The sequence below is a fragment of the Nicotiana sylvestris genome, chromosome 4 (assembly GCF_000393655.2).
Source record: "Nicotiana sylvestris chromosome 4, ASM39365v2, whole genome shotgun sequence".
NCBI classification, from domain to species: domain Eukaryota; kingdom Viridiplantae; phylum Streptophyta; class Magnoliopsida; order Solanales; family Solanaceae; genus Nicotiana; species Nicotiana sylvestris.
In genome coordinates, this window is record NC_091060.1 from 150,517,647 (window position 1) to 150,527,180 (window position 9,534).

A 9,534-nucleotide genomic window follows, 5' to 3' on the forward strand; every position below is an offset into this window, starting at 1 on the left:
CAGTCATGATGCCGGCGTGTGGTCTGGTGGCGATGGAGTCGAGGTTAAGATGATTCGGGGTTTGATATTTTGATCTATTTTTGGGTTTCTTTGGTGTTCCTTTTTGGGACTGTAATTAATTAGAATGGGTTTGGAGTAGATATTAGTCATCTCCGTTATTGGAGTCAAATCATTACGCATCTGTTGGGTTTTCGCAATTATGTCTAATATCGGAGATTTAAAATTAATTGTGTATCCGGTTGAGTTGATGAAAATTATCAAATCACCTAAGTTTTGATGGTTTCGCAGATAAGGCACTTGAATATCCATGGAGTATTTTTCTGCAGGGTTACTTGGTAGGGGTGAAGTAGCTTTGTAGGGGGCATCATTAGTAATGGGACTCTCCAAGTGGGTATGGATCCCTGTGATGGAAGGGGTTGTTAGGTTTGGGTGGGTCATTCTTCGTTAGCTGAAAGACCCCCCACTTGTTCCCTTTGGGCCTGTTGTTTTGTTTTCTTTAGGGGCCGCTGGGACGAGCCCTTTAGCATGGGTAGGGCTTGTTACTTTATTTAAAATTGGGTGCTCCCCTGCTGGCCCGCTTTTCGCTTTGTGATCGTGTTGGGTTGTTCCCATGTGGGCTATTCCTGTGTGGGCTGGCTCCGTGAAGGGGATGGGGTATTCTTTTTTTTAACTATGATTCATGTTGGTAGAGCGATATGAGATTATCCGTTTGGGGTTAGTCTTAGAATTATATTGAAATGTCTTAGTTTTAAGGAACTTACTGGAGTTTGTGTCGAACATTTAGACCTGAATACCCCTAGTTAGGATGGAATTAGCATTGCCATTGCTTGTTTGTGTCGAACTAGTTTGACCGTATGGTAGGGTTGGCCATGTTTCCTTCTTCTAGGGAAGATGATTGTTTTCCATTCATACCCTCATCAACGTTGATTCTTGATGATGAGCATTCAGGTTGGTCTTGGGAGGGAGTAGAAGGTTTTTTACTATGAGTACATGATTTTAGGGTGTGTCCTATCGTTCCACATCCTGTGTATGGGATACTTTGCCCTTCATATACCACCACTTCTTTGTGATTCCCAATGATGGATATTTCTATTGGCGTTTCCAGTGGTACTTGGATATAAATTCTCACGTATCTGTCCCTTAAGGTAGCCGATGTGCACGTATCTATTTTGAGGAGTTTTCCTAACTTTATCCCAACCTTTTCAGTATTTCTTTGTCATAAACTCTCTTGATAGTTGTGGCAACCGTATACATATAGCGGTAAAAGATAGTGTTACCTCTTGTGGGACAAATTTTGGTTCCCATCTCCTGACTGAGAGGAAGTTTCCAAATAAGAACCATGATACTTGGTGCAATGCTTTAATCATTTTCTCCTCTTTTCAAATTTGACTATAAAAAAATCACATCCTAGGTCAATCAAGATTAACTGTTCGAAGGGATTCCATAGATTAATTAGTTTGGATCATAGGAGGTGATGTGGCATTCTTCTACTAAATATAAATGATTCTTATCATCTTGGGAGAGGGTGGTTGGGCCAAGATTTTTCTTGCCCTTTTCGTCTCCTTCTGTTATGTCGGGCTCATTTTAGTAGTACTGAGTTTGAGTTATTTCTTTTTTGTCTAGTAGCATTTCCTTATAGGATTGTGATGGGTTAGTGTCTTCATCCATGGGGTTATTATCCAGTGGTTCCGAGGGGATATTGGGTGGTTTGATTGTATTGTCCATTTTAAGTGCAGTGAGATGTGAGAGTTTCTCACACTAAAAACCCGTTTCACAGCTCTGGTAAGACAGTATATTTGTTAAAGAACACTAACACCCAAAAAATTAAAGTAGAAACATTTCATTCACTTAGAACGTTTTTTAGATTTAGGAGTCTTTATTCTTTGTATAGGATTATAAGCCATTAATTATTTATAATTTTAATTAATTGAAGTTATTTGAAAGAGAATAAATTTTATAAGTACAAATAAAGTCTCATACACATAGCCCTTTTAGGTTTAGGAATTCTTATTTTATTGTGATAGAATTATAAAATAAAACTCTTTTAGCGTGAATATTTCAAAGGATATTGTCACGACCCTAAACCCGAACCCAGTCATGATGGCGTCTCTTGTGAAGACAAAACCAGCCAATTAAACCCAATTCACTTTTTAAATAGTTAAATAACATAAAAGCAGTTTAAAACATGATATAGCAATACTAAGTAGCGAATAATGCCAATGTAGCATCTATAAGTCATAATACAATTCTGCTAAATCCATAACTAAAACAACTGTCTGAAGGGAAATAGAAGCGATAAATAAGTAGAGACACGGGGCTGCGGATACCAGCAGCTACCTCATAATCTCCGAAAACCCTCCTGAAGCTGGAGGTATCAGCACTCGGGAGCGGTGCCAGCTATGCCTGAATCTGCACACAGGGTGCAGGGAGTAAAATGAGTACTCCAACTCAGTGAGTAACAAATGTAAATAAAGACTGAAAGTGAGAAAACACGTAAGGCACAAGGCATTTTATAATGAAGCCGTAAAACCATTTAAAAGTAGTAAAACAGTGGAAAGTCAAGTAAAAATTCTCTTTCAACAAGTAAACAAGTAATTAAGGTAACGTAAACAAATAGAAGTTCGCCCCTCGGGCACAGTATCAACAATTCCGCCCCTCGGGCAACATCTCAGAACAGTACCATCCCCTTGGGCAATCACATAGAACAATACCGGCCCCTCGGGCTCAATCTCACATCACAATGGGTACACGCGCTCACTGGGGGTGTACAGACTCCTGGAGGGACCCCTTACAGCCCAAGCGCAATAACAAGCCATCTCGTGGCATCAAATTAGGCCCTCGGCCTCATATCAATCAAGCCACCTCGTGGCGTACATATCTTAGCCTTGGCCTCTAATCAGTATCAGTGTTTCCTCGCAACATAGGCCCTCGGTCTCACTCAGTCAAAAATCCTCACAAGCTCATCGGGCAATAGTAAAATAGTGTTTCTCAGCCCAAACATCATTTAAAATGTCATTTAAGTATTAAAACTGAGTAAATATGGTTGAGTAGTAAAACAATGGAAAATAACATGACTGAGTTCAAGTATAAAGTCAAACAATGAGGAAATATCAATAAACATCCCTGAAGGGTTCAAATAGTTGGCACTAGGCCCAAATATGGCATTTAGCCCAAATAATGATGATAGCAAATAGTTTTCAATCAAATACGTGGTAAAATCATCAATCGGGACGGACCAAGTCATAATCTCCAATAGTGCACGATCACACGCTCGTGATCAAGCGTGTGTCTCACCTCAATATAGCACTACAATGTGCAATCCGGGGTTTCAAACCCTCAGAACATTATTTACAATTATTACTCACCTCGAACCGGCTAAATCTCTAGCTCGCGACGCCTTTGCCCCTCGAATCGGCATCCACGCGCGTTGAAACTATCCAAAATCAGAACGAGTACATCAACATATGCTAAGGGAACAAAGCCCAAGCGAAAACAATAAACAAAGGGCACAAATTCCGAAATTACCAAAACCCGACCCCAGGCCCTCACCTCGAAAATCAGAAATTTTTGTATCAATAGATTTCTTATCTCCCCACGAGTTCACACATATCAAAAGTTCTCAAATCCGACCCCAAATGGTCCTTCAAATCCACAATTAAAGGCCTAAGTTCTCAAGCCCTAGTTTCCCTAATTTTAACCTTTGATTTCCATAATTTCTAGCTCTAATCCATGAAATAATAGCATAGGAACGAGTATTAGGTCCAAATTCCTTACCTCAATGAAGTTCTCTTGAAATTCCCCTCTCAAATCGCCCAAAAAGATCCAAAGCCGAAGTCAAAAATGGTGAAATATCCCAAAATTCGCGAAGAACCCTTTTTATAGTTTTTGCCCAGTTATTCTGCATCTGCAACACCATTGCCGCTTTTGCGGTACCGCATAAGCGGTCTCTCTTTTGCTTCTGCGAAAATCACTTAATGGGCCCTTCCGCATCTGCGATCCAATCTCTGCACCTGCGACTCCGCAGGTGCGGTCCAACTACCGCACCTGCGGCTCCTGGATCTTCTTCTCAAATCTGCTTCTGTGGCTCCCCTTCCGCACGTGCGGCGCAGCACCTGCGGTCCCCAAACCGCAGGTGCAAAAACACCAGAAGCAGAAAAATCTCATCAACTGTAAGGACATCTCAACTTCTCCGACGACCACCCGAAATCATCCCGAGGCCCCCGGGACCTTAACCAAAAAGCACAAACATAATTCAATACCTTATTCAAACTTGTTCCAATCATTAAAATGCCTCAAACAACATCAAATCTACCAAATCACATCGGGTTCAAGCCTAAGTTTCTAAAATTCTTCCGAAATATGCTTTTGATCAAAAACTCAACCAAACCATGTCCGAATGACCTGAAATTTTACACACACATCCCAAATAACACGACGAAGCTACTGCAACTCTTGGAATCCCATTCCGACCCCTATATCAAAATTTCACCTACCAACCGAAAATCGCCAAAATATCAACTTTGCCAATTCAAGCCTAAAACTACTCCAACCCTCCAAAACTCATTCCGATTACACTCCTAAGCCATAAATCACCTCCCGAAGCTAATTGAACCATTGAAACTCGCATCTGAGCTCTATAACACATAAGTCAACATTGGTTGACTTTTCCAACTCAAACTCCCTCAAAAGAGACTAAGTGTCTCAAACCTTACCAAAATCATTCCGGATTCGATCCTACCAACCCGATACCATAAAGCACAGATAACAAAGCATAAAGAAGCAGAAATGGGGGAAACAGAGCGGTAACTCATGAGACGACTAGCCGGGTCGTCACAGATATTCACAATCTACTTACAACAAGTAACTTTAAAAAAATGCTAAAAGTTTCCCCTTTTAAACTTTAGCTATAGACATACATTTGAAATTTATTAATAAAATTAAGTTCTAAATTTTAGTCTAAAAATATTGAAGTTTAGTGTACATCATAAACTAAACCTATAGTTTTACCTATCACTAAGTTTACAAAATAACTTTTTTACAAATAGCCACAAATAATTATGAACCAAAATAATATCTATAAATAAGTTCCCAAATGATAGGACCACCTTTTGATTTATAATTCAGTTATAGTGAATAAAATAAGGTACTTTAATTTTTTGTTAGAAGCTTATACATGTTAAGGCAAAAATCCAATTAGATAAATTACAAAAATAAGATACTAAAATATATAATTTTAATTACCAATAATAAATTGTAGCTATTTCTTTATAAGAAGTTTTAGGTGATGATAAGTTTTTGTTCTATTAGTTATATTGACTTTTAGCACAAGTAATGTTATTTAGGTTTGTAATTTAGATATTAAATATCAATCTATTTTGCTATTTTAGATATACATCATTACATGAAATATACGGGTTTGGTGAGTTCAGGGTCCAACAGCTGGATTTGTTGTTTACCTCGAAAACGATGAGTAACAATTAAAGATAATTTGTGGTTTTAAAGATATATGATATATTCTAATACTAGTGATTATACAAGTAATATTAAGCTTAAGTAAGAAAAGTTGGTGAACCAAATTAATGTTGTTGAAGCAAAAGGAGCCTCGAGCTTGATTATCCCAGGGACCTCGAGGTCAGATAAGAACAATAAAGTATGGACAATAAAGCTAAAGAACAAATGTTGAGCACGTTAAGCAAGAAAAGCAAAGTGGAATGTTCTATTGCTGTGAATAATGTGAGATAATCCTTACAAAATGATTGGGGACCCCTTTATATAGGAGGAGAAAACCCCAATATAGTACATTCCTAATTGTAGTAAAGAATTTCTATTGGTACAACTGTACAATAACCTAGTATGGACCTGTACTATTTCGTACAAATCTTATCCTTTAATTTATGCCCTAACCCACATGTCCTTGAGAAACTTCCGCTCTTTCTTGAGTGCCCTCGAGATTGTACTGCCCTCGATGTAGGTTGTACCAGGACTTTGATCAGATTCCTTGAGGTGTGTGTCTTCCAACCGGGTCTGACCTCTACTTCGAGTCGCTCGGACTCGGACTCATAGCCCAATTTAAGACTTCAAAATTGGGCTTCTTGATTTTGACCGTATACAGATAGTCCCTGCGTTTCTTAGAATAAAATGATATAAAACGATTTGGATTCCCGAAGCCCTTAGTGATGATGTCATCCTCGTGATGTCAGCGTTCGAAGTGACTGAAACGTCCCATCGGCCCACTTCCCCAAAAACATTGAATGCACGCTAGCGTTGGTCGGCCACTAATGCCACCGAACCATCGCTGCCCCTTTATAAATATGAGGCATTTTCTCTAAGTAAAGAACTTTACCCTTTCTTCAATCCTTTCCCATCTTCATCTCTTTCTTCAATCACTCGCTTCCTCCGCCTCTTTAAGCGCCGAAAAATACCAAGCTCTTGCCGGAAACAATACATCCATGTGCACCCGCATTCGTTAGCTTACAACCATGGCCAAAACTTCCAAGATGGTCCCCAAAAAGGATAAGGCATCATCTTCTTCTGCCTCCCGGCAGGCCAAACCAATGGTGTCGCCAACACTTGAGGAAATCCCTCGTGGTGATTGCATCATCAAGAAGGACTTTGGTATCGAGAATGCTCCCAATGTCGTAGGACGATACGAGCACGTATCCCGATACATTAGTCTGATAACAAAGCATCTCACCAAGGAAGTAAAGAAGGATTATCGGTTGGGAGACGAGTTTGAGGTTCAGATCCCGAGGCCTGATGAAAGCATAACTACCTACAAGGAGGGCTTTTGAGTGTTTATACTTAACTCTTCACACTGGATCCCCTCGATCTGGTGGTGATCAACTTTTGCGAGACGTATGAAGTCACCCTCGGTCAAATCCACCCTTCCTTTTGGCGTATCGTGATCATGTTGCAGTATTTTTTTGAAAAGGTGGAGGGTTTGGAATTCACCCTCAGCCACCTGGTTCAGTTGTATCGTCCCCGGTTATTTTGAGGGTTCATCAAGCTGCAACGCCGAAAAACAAAATCCTTTTCGCCAGCACCGATGAACCCAATGACCCGGGTTGGATGAGCTGGTCCATTAGAGTAAGAACTTCGGACATCATCCCCGTGGAAAAAATGTCATTCCCGGAGAAATGGAACTTTAATCGTAAGTAGAGTAAATATTTTTTGTATATATTCATATTCTTTCATGTTCCATAACGCCCTTATCTTTCTTTTGGCAGTCAATGCTTGGGTGTTCCTAGTGTTGCCCGACCTCGAGGATTGGGTCAGAAAGTTAGCTGCCATTTCTTCCTATGACAAGCGTAAGTGGCACGAATTAGCGAAGGGCCATTGGTAGGCCAAGAACCACGGTAAGTGCCTTTCTATAGTTTCAACACTTTCCATACATTTGGCGGTATTTTTACTTACTTACGCTTACCTACACAGGCCTAGGAGATATGTTCGAGATGAGACCGTCCCTGGGGAAACAACCAAGCCTTCAAATCCAAAGCCCGAGAAGGACAACAAAAGAAAAAGGGTCTCAAAACCTTAAGACCCCCAAGACAAGAAAACCTCCACTCAAAGGCTGCGGAAAAGGTTTGCTCAAACGGGCACAGACTCAGCCCATGACTCCCCAAATGGTGAGGAAAATGATGATGAAGAGTCGGCGCTGGTGACTAGGACCAGAAAGCCAGTCGAGGTTGTCGAGCCTTCCGAATTAGAAAACCCATCCCGTGGCGAGGATGCCCGGAGGGATGAAACGGGCAAGGCCCCTATGTCCCCAGAGGTTGAGATTGTCCCTTCATCTTCAACAACCATTCCATAGGCGGTTGATGCTATGACCCCCAATGGTAACAAGAATGTCCTGAGTGAAGAACTCGGGGCCGCGACAACAGGTCACTCCTTTTCATTGCCAACCTTTTTCGAGGGGGAAATCGATGAAGACAACGCTCTGCACATGCCCGATCCGAGTAAGGTCATCGGGGCAATCTTTTCCAGGGTTGCTACATCGGGATTGAGGATTCCGATGACCTGAATGTGCGTCCACTATCTTTGAGGAGGCTCAACATCTCCTTTCTCGGGTAAGTACTTACCTTTAGTATTGTAACTTTCTCTCTCTTTTCTTTTGACTAATATGTCTTTATTTCATGTATAGGACATTGTAAAGTTTAGAGCTGAGTTGAACCAATATGAGGTCGAGCTCAAGAAAGTTTCAGGCAAATAGAAAACCCTGAGGCTCTTCTGTAGCCAGAAGGAAAAGGAGCTTAAGGATCTCCAAACCGCACTAGCCAAAGCTCAAAAAAGTGAGTCCGCTAGATGAGCAGGTTACTTTGATTTTAATAGAGTACGCCTTCTTGTCCCTACTTCAGAGGCTAATACTTCAATATCTCATCTGCAGCAAAAGCTAGATATGATTAAGCAGCTCCGGGGTGAGGTAGATCAAGTTCGGGCTGATTGTCATCAGTGGAAGAAGAACATAGATCCACTTGCTACCGATAAAGAAGCTATTGCGTCCCAACTGGCCTCGGGTGAAGCTATGCTCCAAAGTGTTGAAGAGAAGGGTCTGGCTTAGGCCAGGAAGATCGAGGGGTTGGAGGTCGAGCTAGCAAAGCCCGGAATGAAGTTGCACAGGCTAAGGCCAAAGCCGAGAAGACGAAGGTTGCGGCTGATAAATCCATTGCTATATACACGAGGGAAGCCACGGTCGTTTAAGCCGAGTTGAGGGAGGCCTCCGACCGAGGGATATGGAGCAATGAATTGGCTAAGTGCCAAGCCCAAAGGGAGACTCTCAAAGAAATCCATGCCCGAGGGTTCAACCTCGCCGAGGAGATAGCTGAAGCAAAGGCGCGAGAAACTGATGCTAGGTTTCTTGTCTCCTCCGATGATGAGGATGTGGTGAGTGGCTCCAGGTATGAGGAAGGTGAAGAGGATGTTCCTGAAGGGGAGGAGACTCCCAAAGATAGGGCCGCTAAAAATGAAGACGACACTCCCGGGGGTGTGACCCCAAAAATAGATTAGGTTTCCTTTTTTTGTGCAAGAGCCCCTTGTGGGAATTATACTATGTTTTGTAAACTTCCCTAATGAATATAACGTATCTTTTTGCTCTATTCTTGATTTGTGTTGAATTTTATTTTATCCCCGTTGGTGGAAAATTCCGATGATTCAAACACTTAGCTTGAGTATCAATTTTGACTCATAATAAACCCCTAGGTTTTTATCGCTCAAGATCATACCCCTTAAAGTTTCAGATGATCCTCAAGCCAAGCTTAAAATTACTTTGATGTGAGCTCGGAATGATGGGGCCTTTGGGTCCGAGCAAAATGAGAACAAAGTCTTGGACTCTCATAAGCTTTTGACCATATATCTCTTTTAGGCTGGCCCTTAGGCTCTTGTATATCGTCCCTTAGGCTATTTTAAAATTGTCCCTTAGTCTCTTTAAATTGGGTTGTTTCAGCCTCTAAAATGTCTATATAATTTTTCCCTCATTTCGGCTAAAAGACATAGTGAAATTTTAATTATGCCTTAGCATGTGTTTTTGTTCCTGTTGGG